Source organism: Drosophila albomicans, chromosome 3, assembly GCF_009650485.2.
Source record: "Drosophila albomicans strain 15112-1751.03 chromosome 3, ASM965048v2, whole genome shotgun sequence".
NCBI classification, from domain to species: Eukaryota; Metazoa; Arthropoda; class Insecta; order Diptera; family Drosophilidae; genus Drosophila; species Drosophila albomicans.
Genome location: NC_047629.2, coordinates 4,633,391 through 4,652,835, shown reverse-complemented (window position 1 = coordinate 4,652,835; position 19,445 = coordinate 4,633,391).

The window sequence follows — 19,445 nt, the reverse complement described above, 5'->3', positions numbered from 1 at the left end:
TCCGTAAATAATAAGTAATAGGATTCTATGTAAGTGAAGCAAATGCTAAGTTGCTTGATTTTTAAATTATGTAGCACATTTGATTAAATATGAAGGTGCTAACAATAGGAAGTTTCAGTTATTCGACTCTATAAAATAATATTATATAACAGGTCAATCATTAAACCATTCAAAAAACTGCTTAATTAATAATTAATAAGCTTTTCTCTTAAAGTAATTGTAGAACGTTTCAAATTGGCAAAGAATAAGCCAAGCAATCACTAGTTTGTTTGCTTTTTATAGTTCCGTATTTTATTGAATGCTCAAAACGCTGCCAATAATAAATTACAGCGCATTTATCCATTCAAGAAATGTAATTACTCCAAAAAAGTCGTCATCATTATTAAACTTTACTTTTAAAGTAATTGCCACTTTAAAAAGAAATAAGTAGAATAAGCTAAGCAATTATTATTTTCTTTGGTAGCGAATTTGATTCATCACTCAAAGAGTTGTCAATACAAATTAATTTCGGCCTTAAAATAATATAAACAGGTAAATAATCAATTCATTCATAAGATGTAAGCACGCCAAAAAGTCCTCATCGTTTTTTTACTCTTAAAATAATTACCAAATTACAAATAATCGAGTAGAATGTTTACAATTGTCATAGAATAAAGTTCAGAAAAATCTTACCAATTGCCAATTTGTTTGCTTTTTATAGTTACATATTTCATTGAATGCTTATATGTCTATATAGTACAGTAATGTAAACAGGTTCTCTATTAATCCTTTTTTTAAGATTGAAAGATGCCATCATTAATAAACTTTACTTTTAAAGTAATTGCCAATTTAAAAATAACTAAGTAGAGTAAGTTAAGCAATTGCAAATTGGTTTGCTTTTTATAGTTGCATATTTCATTGAATGCTTATATGTCTATACAATAATGTAAACAGGTCCTTCATTAATCCTTTTTTTTAAATTGAAAAACGCCATCATTAATAAACTTTACTTTTAAAGTAATTGCCAATTTACAAATAAATAAAAAGAATGTTTGCAGAGAGTAAGCTAAGCAATTGCAAATTTGTTTGCTTTTTATAGTTATTTGATTGAATGATCAAAGCGCTGTCAATGTGAATAAATTTCAGTCATTCGACTCACATGAGTCTGAGTCGCCATAAAGCTGGCCATGGAACGAACTACTCGTCCTTCTTGTACAGCCAAAAGGACGATCCACTGACGCACTTCATTTCAGTCAATGACAAATGACAGCTGGCCAGAAGGACAGCAAAGTGAAGTGTAGTAAAGGTGGCGCAGTATACGAGTAGTGGAGCAGCAGGAGGTAGAGGGGGGAATGTCATAAGAGGCATAAGGCAGTATTACAACGGGCGACATATTGCAGTTAAGGGAGGTCGAAAGAGATTGACAAGACTTTCTGGTGTGGGGGGAAAGTGGCTGTTGAATTTATGCTCTTGTTTGTTCAGCATAGCACAGTAATGCGAATGGCAGCAAGGCTATGGGAGAACTATTCATTTATCGTCTTATTTATGGGGCGCATTTAAACAGCCGACAAAAGCGGCCAATGGCCAAAACCTGAAGCCAAAAAGCCGACTCCCTCTCTCTCTATCTCTTTGTCAAGTGGTATTGTCGCTATATGTGTATGTTCTGCGACTGTGACTTCGAGTGAGTTTACAGTTGAAGGCAATTGGTTTACGCTCTGTCGTCCTCTTATTTCCCGCTAATGGATTGCGGCACACAAATCTTTAAAATTACCCGGTAAAACTTTGAAATTAGACATCGACCAAGAAGCAAGTCGAGGACAACTGGCGACAGTCTTGGCGAATTTTGCAGTTTGATATTTGATCAAAGGCCAACAAAATAAGCAAAGAAATGCTGTCGATAAATTCCCTGTACTGAAATGATTTGAGAGAGGTTGGGCTAAGATACTTTAAATGGTTATTCAGAATCTAGTTTCATTATTTTTATTTAAACTTCAAATTTGTCTAAAAGCTAAAAATTAGAAATATTGCAAATATATTTTTCAACAATAATATACTTTCTAATTGCATATTTAAAAAAAAAGTTTATCATGACTGGATCTTAGTCAATAAAAGTACCTCAAATACCCATCAATTGGGATTTCGATATTTACAGGATATACAAAAATAACTAAACGAGTTGTTAAGTTGTCTTCGGCTGATTGGGCAACTTGCAACATTTGCCACACATGTCGTTGGCAATTTGCTGCGCGTTGACTGCAAAACAAAATTGTTTGTGTCTGCCTACTTAAAGTACAGACCAAACACTAATTGAAGGACAGTTAGAAGCAGTTCGACAAAGAGGCGTGCTCATCACGTGCCAGGCTCGACAATTTGCCCAGCCACCGAAAACAAAGCAAACAGAGGAAAACGCAAACGAAACGAAATGAAATTAAAGCAAATTTTATTGAAATTGTATTTGGCGAAAATAGTTTGGGAAAGCAACTAGCTGAATACAGAAATACAGTGGAGCTTATGAGCTGACGATCCAGACAGATCGAGGCTCAGCCTGAGCGGCTGACAGGTCGTATAGGGGAACTTTTGTCCTGAGCTCAAAATCGCAAAATCCCAGGCCTAAAAGACAAATAAAAAAAATGGCAGGCGTATAAGTCGGCACACACACACACACACACAGTTATGCACACACATACACACACACACAAGGACACATTGAGCTCACATGGCAAATGTAACGTAAAACGTAAAATATTCCTGAATGCAATTCGCTTGCATACCAACTCACACTCACACACATGCAGCAAGAGATAGTGAACACACACACACACACTCGCACACACACACACATTGTGGAAAAAGTCAAACTACAGCATTGCGGATGTTCAGGACATTCAACTGCACTTTGACCCATATTCCATTCCATTTTGTTGCAAATAGCTTAAACTGCAGCTGCGGACACGGACTGAGGCACAGGCAGCGTCAGAGGCAGAGGCAGAGACGCGTCCGGGGGCATGCGACGCACTGCACAAAAACCAACCGAACGAGCAAGCGAGCAGCAGCAGCAACAACAACTACGCCAAGTACATGGCCAGCAACCACAGCTGTTGGCAGAGTCGGCTAACCAAGCCCGTTGCCCTTCTTTCTTCTTGGTGCCAGTAAATCGTTTAGCTGCATGGCATTTGCTAGAGCCTCTCACGATTTGGTTTGTTGCCCCTTAACAAAACAAGAAAAACACACCGAAAAAAAAACAAAAAAAAAACTGCAGAAAAGAGAAGCTAGGCGACGATTGTAACCTGCAAAGCATTCCATATTTTCACCAGATGCAGCTCACGCAATGAGACTAGCATGAGTGTTATCAGAAATACTTGTGAAACGCCAACATACAAGCTTAATATTCCACTCCAACTCCACTAACATCTCCTTTCTTTCAGACACTTTCAGCAGGACCAACTATTTGTGTTGCCTGCTTTTGGGGGCATGTCATAATTTTTAAATACACGTCAGAGGTAACCACAAAATGAAAACCGAAAGATTTATGTGCCTTGGCCAAATAGCTGCCAAAATAAATTATTAAAAAATACTTTGAAATCTCTTGCAGCGTTCTTGCATATTTTAAATAGTTCAAAATATGCCAACAATTGTAAGCAAGGTAAAAAAATAAAACTCGAAACAAATTCATTGGTGCGTCGCCTAATATGTAATTGGCCAAACGCATAAAGAAACACAGGCAGCTTAGATAATAAAAAATAATACTTCAAACAATCAACTGAATCAAATTAGCAATCATTTAACCCCAAGTCAAGTGTATTCCCAAGAAAATACTTTAATAATTTAATATATGTATTTCAAATAGCTAAAAATGTGGCATTGCAAAAAAACGTTAAATTAATAAATTAGTGTGTCGTTCAATATGTAATTGGATAAATTCATAATATAATAATTAAGATAATAAAAAACGAGTACGAAAGCTAGTGTAGAAGAGACTGATGCACCATACAGTGGAAGATTTCCCACTTGAAGCAAATATTAATCTTGCTCTAATACGAGTATAAAACGAAAGCTCAAGGCTTTTATCTCGTTGACGGAGAGCAACAGAAGTTGTCGCTTTGGATTTATTAATCTGCTTTTTACAAATAGGTCTTATGTATAAGTAAACCTAAGGTTGCGCAGTACTCAGTGCATACGATTTATACTTAGTATACAATTTGTTTTATATGTATGTATTATATATATAATATAATGTTAAACTAACATATGTAGCTTATGTGTAAGCGCCAAAGGGCTAACAGGTCCTCATTATACCCGCTACCCATAGGGTAGAAGGGTATTATAACTTTGTGCCGGCAGGAAATGTATGTAACAGGTAGAAGGAGGCATCTCCGACCCTATAAAGTATATATATTCTTGATCAGCGTCAACAGACGAGACGATATAGCCATGTCCGTCTGTCCGTATGAACACCTAGATCTCAGAGACTATAAGAGATAGAACTATAATTTTTTTTCGACAGCATTTGTTATGTTTGCACGCAGATCAAGTTTGTTTCAAATTTTTGCCACGCCTACTTCCGCTCCCGCAAATCAAAAAAATCGAATAACAAGCGTAAATTTAAAGCTAGCTAGCTAGGTTGCGATCAGATAAAAATTGTGGAAGTTATTAAAGAAATACTTTTGTATGGGCAAAACGCCTACTTACTAGGGGTCTTAGTTGCTTTGGCCGACAATCTGGTACATTGTGCCGTCTATAGTATATTTTGAATGGTGTGCTGTATCGATATACCAAACATACAATTTGGTATATTTTTAGTATATTTTTTTAGTATTTTCGGTATATTTTGAAAATAATACCGCAATATTTTGCCCTTATTAAAAATGGGTAGCGGGTATCTCACAGTCGAGCACACTCGACTGTAACTTTCTTAATTGTTTTCACTAAAATCATATTTTAGAACTATACCGAAAAAATACAAAAATATACTGAATGCTATATTTGAGTACACACACAGAGTACATAATATAGGCATTTTTATTAAATACTTTCTACAATTTTGATATGATCGCAATAAAAATGCTGTTTTATTTCATCTCTTACAGTCTCTGAGATCCAGTGTTTCATACGGACAGACGGACAGACAGACAGACAGACGGACATGGCTATATTTTCTCGCGTGTTGGCGATGATCAAGAATGTATAACATATAGTACTTTATGGAGTCGGAAATGACTCTTTTTGCCTGTTACATACTCGTATATTTCCCTCAGGCACAAAGTAAAAAACTTAAGAAAATAACTGAACAAACAAAGATTTTTTTTAAGATATGAAATCACTAGTAAAATTAACCAAAAACTAAATAAGTACTTTAAAAATTCAGCATATTTTAAATAGTTTAAAAAGTGGCAATGTCAGAGAACAAAACCTCAAAATAATTTTATTAGTGTGTACAAATCAAGTTCACAAATCAACTCGGAAACATAATTGAAAACCATAGCCAAGAAAATCAACCCAATAAAGCAAACAGAGATTTATCCCATAGATTTTCTTTAAAAGCAGGAAAATCACTCGTAAAGTGTTCCCAAATTCCCAAATTGTTGTGGAGATTGTAGCATATGCAAATTTGTTTCCGCACAGCTTCAATTTAAGCCAATTGAAACTCCTAAATGACTGGCTCGACTCGGCTCGGCTCGATTGGGATGAAAGGTATTCGAATTTCGAGCCAAACTCAATCATATTTCATCAATCCAGAGACAACGACAACGACAACAAAATAGACAGCAATAAAATAAGAACATGAAGAGCAAGGAAAAAAAAAAGAATTGATAGTCAGTTGGGCCATGTGGTCGACTGCTGCTGCTGCTGCGTGTTGTCCAAAATCTAAAGCCAGGGCCATTAGAGGGCATTTGGGGAGTTGGGCATTAGAATTTGGCAGGCCCCCAAGGCGCAGGTGTCTGTGTGTACGCGTGTATGAGTGTGTGTGTGAGTGGGTGGCCGCATCCGCAATGCAAGGCAATAAACCAAAAATACGTCAACAACAAAACCAAAGAACAAACACACACACACTAACACAACCTGATACACACGTGACAGGTGAACGAGGTAATTTTAATTATGGCCACAATGGAGGCGACCTCACTTGGTTCATCAGCATGCCGACGGCATCGTTCTGGAATTGGTAACGTTATATTGGCCAGGGCCACAGACCACAGCACAACATAGACCAGAGGTAGAGGCAAAGGGAGAGGAGCAGGAGTTCTTCGCTCGTTATGGATACGCGCCAATTGTTGACTTTTCGATCTCGGAGAGACGCAGCATTTGCCTCTTAGCCAAATTACATAAATTAGTCGCGACGTTTTTTTTGTTGCTTTTTGTTTCGTTGCGAGGCGGAAATCAAAGCTGACTAAATTTAATGGACTCCTGTGTGTAAAGTTGGCTCAAAAAAGAAACGCAGCCGAGCAAAAACGAGCAACAACAAATCAAACGAAACGTCGAATACGTGATATTTCCACCGACCAAAACAAAAATCGGGGAAAAAAAAGCGAAACTGACAAAACCAAAACCGAAAAAAAAAAAAACGAACGATTTTGCAACATTACTGATTTCATTAGAAGCCATCGAGCAGCAGCAGAGGCGAGAGAGGTGAGAGGTGAGAGGCGATGGTTTTGGGTTGGTTTTGTCGGTTGTTTGGCTTTTTTGGCGGTGCACCACTGCGTATACGTAATGTTGCATTTTTAGTGCTCATCGCAGCAGTCGTCCTGCTGCTGCTGCTGCTGCTACTGCTGATGCTTGTTGTCTGCGGCTCTTGTTCAACATTTCTGCTGCAGTTTGGGAATAGCTTTGCCCCAAACCTCCCCTCGCCCAACATCCTGCTCCTCTCCTCTCTCTCGCTCTCTCTCGCTCTCTGTGCATTTTTGCGCATACCTTTGGAAGTTTTTGGCAAAGTCAAAGGTCTGCACTCTTCGACCCCCCCGACCAGCGCCCCGACCAGCATCTCTGGCCCCTCTCTATGACCGCTTTCTTGTTGCGTTTCTTTTGCGGTCATAAAATGTTGCCCGGGACCCCAAAACGAAATATGGGCCCAGGTCTCGCACATTGCACATCGAAAGAGGTAATTTAATTTATGATGCAGTAAAATTGAAAATCCTCCCGGGCATTACACACCGAAAGAGATAGCGATAGAGATGGAGATGGCGATAAAGAGGCAGCCAAAAGAAGAAGAACGAGACAGAGAAGAGGAGAGCGGCTCGTTTTTGGTGACATGCTGCCTGCTGCAGCAGGTAGGCCCAGCTGACAGTTACAGATGCACAACTTGTTGGCTTGTTTGTTGGCCAGGCTTAGGAGATGAGCCAGGTTTTGCATTCCAGCGCGTGCCACAGCCGTTTTGATGAGCTGCCTTCCCACAGTGACCACTACACTGTAAGAAATGTTTCACAAACTTCGAGACATATGATGTTATATGTACTATAAAATCTATTCGCTTTGTTATTTTCTTATGATTACACCGTACTGAAGAAGCAATCTCTTGTAGTATCTTTCTATTAAATTTACAAACTATAAAACAATTTAATATCAATTTAAAACTACTATAATTTGTAAATTTGTTGAATTGAGGGAGTTTTTAGTAAAGTTTACATTAATCAGACAAACAAAAAGCAAAAAAAAATAAAATTATTTAAATAAAATAAAATTAATTTATAATTATTTGAATCACAAATGTTTATTTCTTATGACCTAACCTAAGAAAACTACTCAAAGTTCATCATTGTTAAAATCGAAACTGACAAAAATCTATATATAATCATGATTTTGTAGTTTAAGTACAGTTTTATTATATTCAAATAATGCTATTTCCTGCTGAAGACTGTTCTACTTCTCACGACTGATGATCTTCTACTTCTTGCAACTATCGCTTTACTTCTGACTACTGATGATACAGATACATAAGCTTCATGCCTATCGACTAGCCTCCACTTCTGTTACATACATTCTTATTGTAAATGTTAACAACAACAGAAGGACATGATACATATGTAGTATATAGGATCTTACATCTTGTCTACTAAACGAAATTCAGAAGAAAGTTTAATATGACACATAGGGCTGAAAAGTCCCGAGCCTAACTAAGGAAACACTCGTTTTTTGGTCCAAAATTGGCTTTACTCATCAACTTAATCTCTATGAAGAGCATCGCAATCATTCCAGAGCCGCTGTAACATTTCATTATCACTTTTTTAGAACGATTAATTTTTTGCCTCAAAATAGGCCTCAATTTCAGTGATAACCTCTTCATTCGTGTGAAATTTTTTACCATCAAGAAGCAGTGTAAAATTAAAGCACGAAATTGTTTGTGATCCATTGTTTTGAAAATAACAAAAGTAGTGTCATTCGTAGCACAATAACGCACAAACTAATGAATAGAATAACATGAAATTTCAACAGCTGTCTGTTGAAGGATAGTATTAACTGAAAAAAAGGTGACTGCAATAAAATTAGCACCATCTATGTGTAAGGCCCGGGACTTTTCAGTACATATGTTATTCTCAATAATGTTGATATTAAAAGAAGTGTTTGTTTGTTTTGATTAAACTAATACGTAATAATTTTTTACATAAAGCGATTTCTCTTTTCCGCCATTTACGGTAAAAAATGAAAGCTAACTCTTATGACACATGTGAGAGGGGGAAAAAGTTTAGTTCGTTGGGTGCATTTCATTTATAAATTCAATGGGGATTGAGCAAATTGAGGCTATGAAGTAACCCACGAAAATTTCGCACAGTGCAGCTTTGTCAACGCACGGCCAGAGACAGGCAGATGTATGCACGAGTATGAATGTAGTAGCTGCCACTAGCAATAACAATAACAACAACAACAACACCAACAACAACTGCTGCAAGAACAAGAGGAACTTTAGCAAAAGCTGATAACACACTGGCGTGCCACATTGGGCGGCTGGACTCGAGGCATGCAACGTTTCTGTTTCAGTTGTTGTTGGTGTTGAGGTTTTATGCTTTTTGTTTTTATTTTTTTGTGTTTTTGGGCTGGTTGGCTGTTGCAGCGTCTGCAAGTTCTTCTTCTTTTAGCGTGGCCCATGGCTTTGCATATTAAATATGCAACAGCCGCACGCGGCAAGGACCATAAAGCACCTGGAAATGGCTGCCACACAATACGGCAGCAACTGCAACAACAAATGCGCCTATCGCAGCGCGTGCAAAAGAATTTACGAGCTGGCAACGTCAGCCAGGTGGCACGATAGAAGAAGCGAGGAGCAAGGGACGAGGGGTGAGTGGCGAGTGGCAAGGGGAGGAAGGATAAGGAGAGCCGCAGATATGACGGGCATCCAATCATTTTAACGCAAATAAAGCACAACAGATGGCGCTGCGTGTGCCTTGTAAGTTGACGCACGAGTGCGCGAGGCAGCCACAAAACTGACAGCAGGACAGGCAGTAAATGAAACCGGTCCACTGCGACGCGATGCGACGCCTCGCGACGGCTGCATGCGGCAAATGGATGCGTGCGGCATGGCAGCTTATCACAACAGCAGTAGCAGTAGCAGCAACAACAACAACTGCCGCAGATACAACGACAACGACAACGACAACATCGAAGTCCGTAAGATGCTCTGGTTTATGCATGACGCTGCTGCCCTGTGGTCACTTGTGGCATGCCCCAAACCCAGCCCGACTCTGATTTCCGTTTGCCACTCTCGCCATCGCCTTTGTCGATGGCGAGGCATACTTTTGTTTGCGCTGCGGTTCGTCGACGCTTGCAATTGGAATTTTTGTCGCATTTACCAAAGTGCAACGGGGGCAGTAGCGGTGGCAGTGGCAGTGGCAGCTTGTGGCCAATGTGCTGCAGATAAATCTCATGAAATAATTACAAGTGTTACAGTAAATGCTGTTAAATTGCCGAACCCAACCCCAGCTCCAACCCCACTCCCTCTCCTCTCCTGATGCATGTAAAATGCATTCATGAATGAGTCGACTGCATAAGTGCCACAGGCAGTGGCAAGCGTGGCAGCGACTTGAATGCGATCCGTGCTGCAACGACAGCGAGTGCTTCAATTCGCCAACTATGCAGAAGGTGCAACAACGAGGAAGAACGAACGAGCTGCTGGGCTTGTGTTCAATTGAGGAAAGTGATTTCGCACCAATGCGACACATAAAAGAATATAATAATATTTTAAAATGTATATAAATATGTTACCAGGTACATTTACAACATTATAAGCTTATCCTGCTCAGTTAATAAATGAGCGCGCATTTTGCGTTAATTTAAATTGAAAATCAACCTTGCTACGCGACTCTGCGACGGAAGTTAAAAGCGGGAAGCAAGTCTCATTAGCAGTCGACATCGCGATGTTGCAAAAGTGAAAAAAAGTGTTGCCTGCTTTTCGGCGCAGCTCAATAAACCCATTAAAACTGGTCGGTTAACAGCTGCAATTCTCGTTGTTACACCATAATAAAATCACAATTCCTATTAAATTTGTTCACTGTATATTGTATATTGCAGTTGCTGAATCAATATATATGTATGTATTACTATTACATTGTAGTATTTACACAAGCCGAATTTTTACAAAGCTCTTTAAGAATTAATGGCAGTTTGTTCACATGTTGTTTAAATAAATGCATTTAGTTATAAAGCCATCTACCCATAAGGTCGAAGTGTATTATAACTTTGTGACTCCAGAAAATGTATGTAAGAGGAAGAAGGAGTCATATCCGACCCCATAAACTATATATATTGAATAATTATATACCAAAAAACAACAACTTGCTTTGGGTTGACAATCTGGTATATTTTATACTGTGTGGTTTTTTTTTGTTTGTAATATGTAGTATATCGATACACCAATTACAATTATCGATTCAGTGGTACATTCTAGTATTTTGTCAGTATACCAAATAGTATATTTTAAGAGTAATACCGCGATGTTTTGCTTTTATTGAAGATGAGTACTGGGTATATTTATTATTTGTTGTAATTTAGATTGATAATAAGAGTGCTAAATGATGTGTATAGTTTATTAATTTGTTGTATACAGGTAATATATTTAAGCCATTAAGTTTATTATGTCTCATTTTCTTATTACATAGTTTATCAATTGAAAGATGTAATATATATACATAGATTACTACTTACTTCTAGTCGAAGGCCCCAGCAGCCAGTACTCTCTTCTCTATTTAAATGTAGTATTAAATACTAGATTTAATATAATAAAATAAAAAATAAATACTTACTTCTACATAGCTCACATCAAATATAGTAATAAAATCACAATTCATATTCAATTCTGAGTACTCGTAATTACAATAACTATTAACGTCAAAGAATTTTTTACAATTTCAAAAACTCTAAATCAAAGTTTAAAATCTAAAATGTAGAATAACAATTTATGAACTAAGTAAAAATAAAAGACTAGTTTGTGCTTTAGTTCTCAAAAAAATCATGAAGATTTCTTGCAGCATACAAAACATAAATTTTTGAAATAGTCTTTCATGATTAATTAAATGATGTTCATATAGTTAATGAAACTTAAGCGAACAATTATAATTATTATACATAGATTATCAATATTAATTTTTTATTTAGTTGTACATTATTTATTAATCTTCAAACAAAAATGAGAAAATCCTAATAAAATTTCCCAATAGTGAATATATATATTAACATTTATTTATTTTAATCACAACCTGTTCATGGAATTTATTAATTTGATAGCTACAATAAAATAATAATAATTTTGTTTTAATTTAAATAGTAGAATAATAAGCTCGTCTATTATTTTAAAGCGAAAAACTAGTTTATTTCATTTTATATAGTTTTCTAGCTATAGAACTAGTTAACTGCTGCAATTCTCGTTGAATGATAATCCAGTTAAATCCGAAGATCATTTAGCTAGCATTATATTTAAGTTGTCTAACTTATAAAACTAAATTCACTTCAACAATAAATATATATCACTCGATAAATAGTTAATACATTTTTATTGAATACTACATTGAATAATACACATTTTATTAAGAAATATTATTATAAAGCTAATTTCTTGAATAAGTATTGTAAAGACTACAAATCAAAAATGAATTAAACTTTAAAATTATGTCAATTGTGGCAAAATATTCAGTGTCAGTTGCTGGGTTAATACTTTTCATTGGAGTGTAAATAAATATAGATAATGGAGTAAGAGAGAGAAAGAGAAAGTGAGAGCGAGAGAGATCGATATAGATTGGGATGAGAGCGAGGACATGTGCTGCAATCAAGCGAAGCGTGCATCAAGTGTTAATTGCAAAGAAAGCCACAAAATATTTATGCATATTTATTTATTTACTGCCAAAAGATAGACACAGAGTGGGCGAAACGCAGAGCGGGGAAGGGAGGGAAGGAAAGGGGAGGAGGCAGAGAGGACAATTTCAACCGCTTCGACCGCAAAATGTTTGCAGTCAATGGCCATTTTATGGAGTCGCCCAGTTTATTATTACATACTTATTTTATATTGGACGTTGGCTCAATGGCTCTTTTACTCGTATAAGCTCCTATAGTAGATGCGTTTGTATGTGTGTGTTGGTTCTTTTATATTTTTTATTTTCCTTTCAGATTTATTTATTTTTTTCGGCGCTTTTGTTGTTGTTGATGTTGTTGGTATATATTTTGCAGAGAAAGAATTCTTTATTTTTTGGCGCAACGCCGCCGCATTGAAGTAATCACATAAATCACGCGCCGGCGTCCAGGAGCCGTCGACTGCTGCTCAATGGCTGCTCCATTATGACGCGACTCGCAGATAAAATTCAACTCTCAGCTCTCAGCCGATGCATAGATAAAAGCAAAGCAAGCAAAAGAAGAACACCAACAGCAGCAGCAGTTGGTTTATTAAGCATAATATGACCATAAAGCCAGTCGAGTCATAAGAGCCCAAATACCAAGAGATAGATAGAGAGAGAGAGGGTTTTGGAATAGCCCAAAAGGATTACCAAGCACAAGGTAGCCTGGCTGAGTCCATTATGATTGATGAGCCATTGCGGCTAATTCTTTTCTCTCGCTTTGTTTCGCTCTCAATAAACTGTAAATCATGCTGCGCTGCGTGCCAAGTCATAAATACAAGTACAGCACTCTAGTACACAATTTGCACCCATCAGTCGCCCCCCCTTCCAGCCGTCTCCCCTCCTCATGCGGCCTTGCCGTGGAATTCTATGAGCAACTGTACCAACTGCACTGAACGCTCTAAAACGGAGTGCAGCTTTTTAATTAAGACGCCGCATTGCCAACTAAAATAGCAGAGCGAAGTGCACGACGAATTGTGTATACTCTATAAAAAAACAAGATTCATTTGTCTTATAGATTTTATGTAGAACAAAGCAAGAAAACGGCATTAGATTACTTAAGTAAAAATGAATAATTATACAATTTATGTATTCATTATTTACAGATAATTTTATATTCAAAACTACTACGGTGACTAATCTACATATCTGAAAAATATTAAATAAAAATAAAATTAAATGAAAGGAAATTAAATAATATGAAATGAAAGGATAGGAAATTAAATAATGCAAGCTAAGATTACCTTAAACAATGTATCGTACAATGTATAAATTTGAATTATGCTATCTTTTTTGATGGAGTAGTAGTGACTACATTTGTTATATCTTTAATATTTGTCATTTATTTACGTGTAATTTAAATGAGTTTAGACTCTAATTATGAATAATTTTATTTAAGCACTGCAATCAATAATTTGAATTACTCAATAATTTATATAAACGGCAATATTATTACATAAAGTATGTTTAATTTGCGATTAAACCATATTAAAATTAAAATAAATAATGAAACAAGAAAATCTATCTTTTAAATATCTGTCTACTATCTTACAAATAATTTGTATTATTAATCAGTTCATATATAATATAGTTAGATCGAGGAATTTCTTTACTACAACTAGGAGCCAGCAACACGACCAGTAGAGAGTTCAACAAACAACTTGACAACCGCGTTGTACTCGCTACAAGGTAAGGGTATGGACAACAAGAAGAACAACAGGATAAAGACAAATGGCCAAGGCGCGAAATGTTTGACAACAGCGGACGGGACGAGCAAGGAAAACGGGGGGCGGCATCATCTATCAATGCTGCCTGGCAGCAGGCAAATTGAAATGGCAGCCATTGCAATTATCGCAGCTGCAGTTACAGCCGAAGTAGAAGAAGAAGCTGAAGCAGAAGGAGGAGGAGAAGTAAGGCGCCCCAATGCGTCGAAAGGATTAGTTTATGCGGATCATATTCCGTATAGAAATTCCCAGTAGATTAGGCCCATGAGCGATATATAACTGAATTAGCGCTGCGGGACATTCACTTTTATGTGACAACAAATTTGTTGTTGCTGGGGCAGACACTGATCCCGAGTATCTTTGGTGGACGTCATCAAAATGGCTCACAAAAATGTCTATTGCCATTCGGCAGTCATGCATCATCCAGGCAGAAGTGCAGCCTGTAATTTTTTGTCCATTTTTTCATAGTTGTTTTTTACTCTATACTCTTTGGGGGTTTCGCAAGCTCTGGCTGGCAGACTGCAGTGCATCTTTTCGTCATGCCGTTAGATTTATGAACACCCTCCTTGGTTATTTGCCCCATTTCGGCTGTGCCTGGCAATATTGTAAATCATTTCCAAATTATTTAGTCGCTCTCTATTCGTATACGTATTCATATTTTTGGCGCCTTTGCCTTTTGCACTTGTCGAGACGAGAGACGACTCTCAAACGGGGGGAGGGGAAAATGTGGCGAGTGCGGCACGTGATTGCGTTATAAATTATGAACCACTAGATTTAACCTCCGTTCCCCCCGTTCAACACATTTCAACACCCCGAAAAAAAGTCTCCCATATTAAATGGCCTCTATTTTTTGTTGTTTTTTTTTTTTTTTTTGCCCGCCTCGTGCTCGTTAAAGTGTGCTTAAGTATTTTCTAATATCGGATATGCTTTCGAATAGATCATGACGAAATATGCTTAAAGACTTAAAGAATTATTCTACCAATAATAAGTAGTATCAAATCAATAACTTTAATGATACTCTTTTGTTTATTAAAATCAGTATCGAAAATCTACTTTTATGTTTTAATAATTAGACTATTTTATTTGAATATTAGTAAAAACAAAAGCATTACAGAAGAAAAACCACAGGATTCCTCGTGATTGGATTTCTAGACATAAACGTTTCTTTAAAAAAAAAATCAATTGTAAAAAATATGAATTAAAATGGAATCTAATAAAATATTAAACAATTAAGAAAGACAAAGGTGAGTGTGCTCGACTGTGAATAAAAGAAAAATATTGCGGTATTATTCTTAAAATATACAAAATTAATATACCATATAACACACAAAAATATACCAAGTGATAAGTCTGGTATATTGACATAGAACTACGTTAAAACAAGTAAGAAAGTTACAGGCGAGTGTGCTCGACTGTGAGATACCCGCTACCCATTTTGAATAAAAGCAAAATATTGCGGTATTATTTTTAAAATATACCGAAAATACTACAAAAAATACTAAAATATACCGAGCGGTACATTTGGTATATCGATATGGTACCACATTCAAAATATACCATAGACGGCACAATATACCACATTGTCGGATAAAGCATCTCAGACCCCCAGTAGGAAGGTTTTTGCTCATACAAAAGTATTATCAGGAATCACAACTACTATAGTTGTTTTTGTATATACCAAAATTCGCAGCTCTAGCTTTAAAATAACGCTTGCTATTCGATTTTTTTGATTTGCTCTATCTCTTATAATCTCTGAGATCTAGGTGTTCATACGGACAGACGGACAGACACACAGACACACAGACGGACATGGCTAGATCGTCTCGACTGTTGACGCTGATCAAGAATATATATACTTTATAGGGTCGGAGATACCTCCTTCTACCTGTTACATACATTTCCTGCCGGCACAAAATTATAATACCCTTCTACCCTATGGGTAGCGGGTATAAATATGCCATAGAGTACAATATATACCACATTTCAGCCAAAACAACTAACACCCGTTGTAAGCAGGCGTTGTTTACCATTCAAAATATTTTCTTATATAGCTCCTTCAATTTTTATCTGTTCGCAACCAGGAATCAGAAATCTTAAAATCTGTAGTTGTACCGAAAATTGCGACTCTAGCTTCAAAATTGCGATTGCTTTCCGATTTTCGTCAATTTGCGGTGGCGGAAGTGGGCATTGCAAAATTTTTAAACAAACTTGATATGCGTGTTTATACAGACGTACGGACAGATGGACATGGCTATATTGTCTGATAAAAAATATACATATATACTTTATAGGGTCGGAGATGCCTCTTTCTGCCTGTTACAAACATTTCCTGCAGGCACAAAATTTTATTCTGCAATATGGGCAAATCCCACGTGTCGCACGCTACATTCGCACGATTTTAGCTAATGGATATCAATTTTTTGGGAGGTTTTTTAAAGATTTACCGTAAACTTTTGTTATGTGTTTAGAGAGAATTGAGAGTACTTTCGGAGGGTATAAGATTTAATTTCACTGGAGTCACTGTTTTGAAAATAATAAAATTGTGACGTGTCGCACGCTACACAAAGTGGAAGTTAGTTTCAAAATTTTCATTTCAAACGCAATTTTCAGCGAATTCTGCAAAAATAAACCCTATGAAAGTTAATATCCTAAAGAAAGTTAAGAATATTAGAAGACAAAAACTGATCGTTTGGTCTTAATAATGTTTATAGATTTTTAGCAAAGCCGTAAACCCATTGTGTCGCACGCTACACTTTTTCCGCTGGCATTAACATAAGATAAAAATCTTTTTATTTAAACTAAACATTATTTATTATATTCATAAATGTGCTTTACAATTATTTCAACGTGATTTACTTTTGATTTGTATGTGAGCCCAAGCAGAGGCAAAAAATTGTGAAGAATACAAAAGGGATTTGAAGGTCTGCGCAGAGCACGAATTTAAGTAAAATTATGAAAATTACAAATAAAATTGGGTTTGATACAAATTTGTGCATTTTTAATGATCGAAATTTCTTTTTTGCTTTCAATTCTTAAAATTCGATATCTACTTTAATGCTCCATATAAAAAAACATTACAAAATGTGAAATTTAAAAATTGGTCGCTGGTGGACTGTTTCTGGGATTTGCCCATATGGGTAGCGGGTATAAAAAGTACATTTTCCTTAGCAATATAATTGTACTTTCTAATTAAATAATATAAAATAATAAAATTCTCTCTATAACTCTAATAGTCAGTAAATGCAAATAGCTGTTTATCAATGTATTAATTATATTCATGTTCAGGAAAGTGTTTCCAAAAATTCTTTCCTTACATTTTTTAAATTTTCTCGCGTACTTTTATTACCATAATCACCTCATCTGTATAGAAGCTTTATATTACTTCAAAATATATTCGATAAATTACTTGAATTTCTGCATTATTTCTCATTCGCAATGCTTTGTTTCATGAAAGTTGTTTGCAAATTGACAGTGAAGACTGTAGATGGCATTTGATTTGGGAACGTATTAAATGCCAGTTTGTTGAATGTAATTTAATATTTATAATATGCAATATGCTGCCATTATGTTTGCATGATCTGTCAATCTACCCAATTGCCAAGCACGGCCCGCCTTCACAAGACAACAACAACAAAGAGAACAGCAGTAAAAAATTGGAAAGAAATGCAGAAAGTGGAAATGGGAAATGGGAAAAGGACCAAGGCGAAAAGTGCCGCTATCTATTTATATCGCTTTTGGCTTTTGGCTGGCTGGCTGGTTGGCTGACTGAATAGCTGGCTGGTAGCAAAAACGCTGAAAACTACTAACGAAGAACACCTGCAGGTGGTTAATGCACCTTCATGCCCATTGTCAGCTCCTGCAATGGCAGCTGCTGTGTTCCTCGGCAGGCGTGTAGCGTGTGCCACATTTTTCACTTCTTCTTGTTTGCATTTGTTGTCCATTTCTACCATTCTTTTCTTTTTTTGTATTTCGTTGCTGTTGCTGCGATACATACACCGAAATTGTTGTTGTTTCTGTTGTTGTTGCTGTTGCACGAAAGTTGTAAATCAAAAGTAGGCGAGTCACACGAAGGCTCAGGTTCAGGCTCCAGCTCCAGCTCCAACACCAACAATAGCTATAGCTATAGCTATAGCTACATCTCCAGCTATAGCTGCTGCTCAAACCAAAACCAAAAGCGAAACCCAAAGCCCAGGCAGCGCCTATTTGACTGGCAGCCCGAGCGGATAACGCTAGCAATTATCGCGCTTGTGCTGCACGAACAGCGGAAGCGGCAGAGGCGCCATCATGTTACCTGCCCCCCTCTACCCTCTACACCTTGCCCCAAAAGCAAGCGGGCTACATACGAGCAGTGTTGCCCATTGTTTGCTGGAATCTTTTTGTGCATTGCAATTGTTACCAAAGAAAAAAACTGTTGCTGCTGCTGCTGTTGTTGTTTTGTTTTTTTTTTTTTTTTGTCCGAAATATGGCCCAAAACTTCGCCTCCCTGGGTAGCCTTTCCTAGCTGCAGAGAGCTAGGCAGTCAGTCAGTCATTGAAGTCATTTATTGCCACCAATGTTGTACGTTGTTTTTGCTCAACAACTGTACTAAGTTTCGTTTGCTGGCTGCCCGCTTTTCGTACCCTTTATTATCAAAAAGATAAGGTTCTATCAATTACGTCGAACTGTGCGTAACAAGCGTAATTGAAGCTGAATCTAGCTCTTTTATTTTTTTTTAAAGCTTCTATTTTTGTCAATAGTAACCTAACATACTATAAGATATGATAATGTAGAACATTTCTGAAAGGTACGTGTTGCATATTCATTGAATAAATGGAGTTCATAACTTGAAATAATCGTAAGCGACATGAAGGCATAATTTTATTGTTCTTTGTATATTATTTGAGAATATTAAATCTAGTATTAAACACTAAATTTTATTAAACAATTATGAGAGAACTGGGTCCTGGGGGTGTTGGTTAAAAAGACAATTAACAAACGCAGCTTCATCAAAAATTAAATTTTAAAAAAATTCAAAGTCATTTCAAAATAATAATTGAAATGTCGACCTGACAACAATATCCATTACCAATAGTCAACATTGAATATGACAACCAGAAAAACTCAAACAGAAAGGTTCATGTCTAGGCTAATTATTTTGGATCCGATTTCATTGCTGTAAATTGACGATTGGTTAGACGCTTGGTTATTCCTCAAATCAAGAGAAATACAAATTCCTTAATTCCTTTAATTTCACGCAATTTTAGAATTCGGGAATTTTAAGAAAAACACGTTCAAATGTTCCAAATGTAAAGGGTCTAGTGCAGTCAAGAAACAAATTACCGCAAAATTTTTTACTTGCCGTTCGGTGTGTGTGGCGTGAGAGCCTCATGTATGTGTAAACTGTTTGTGCATGTGTGTGTGTGTTGATAGCACTGGCCAAGTCCTGACCGTTTCG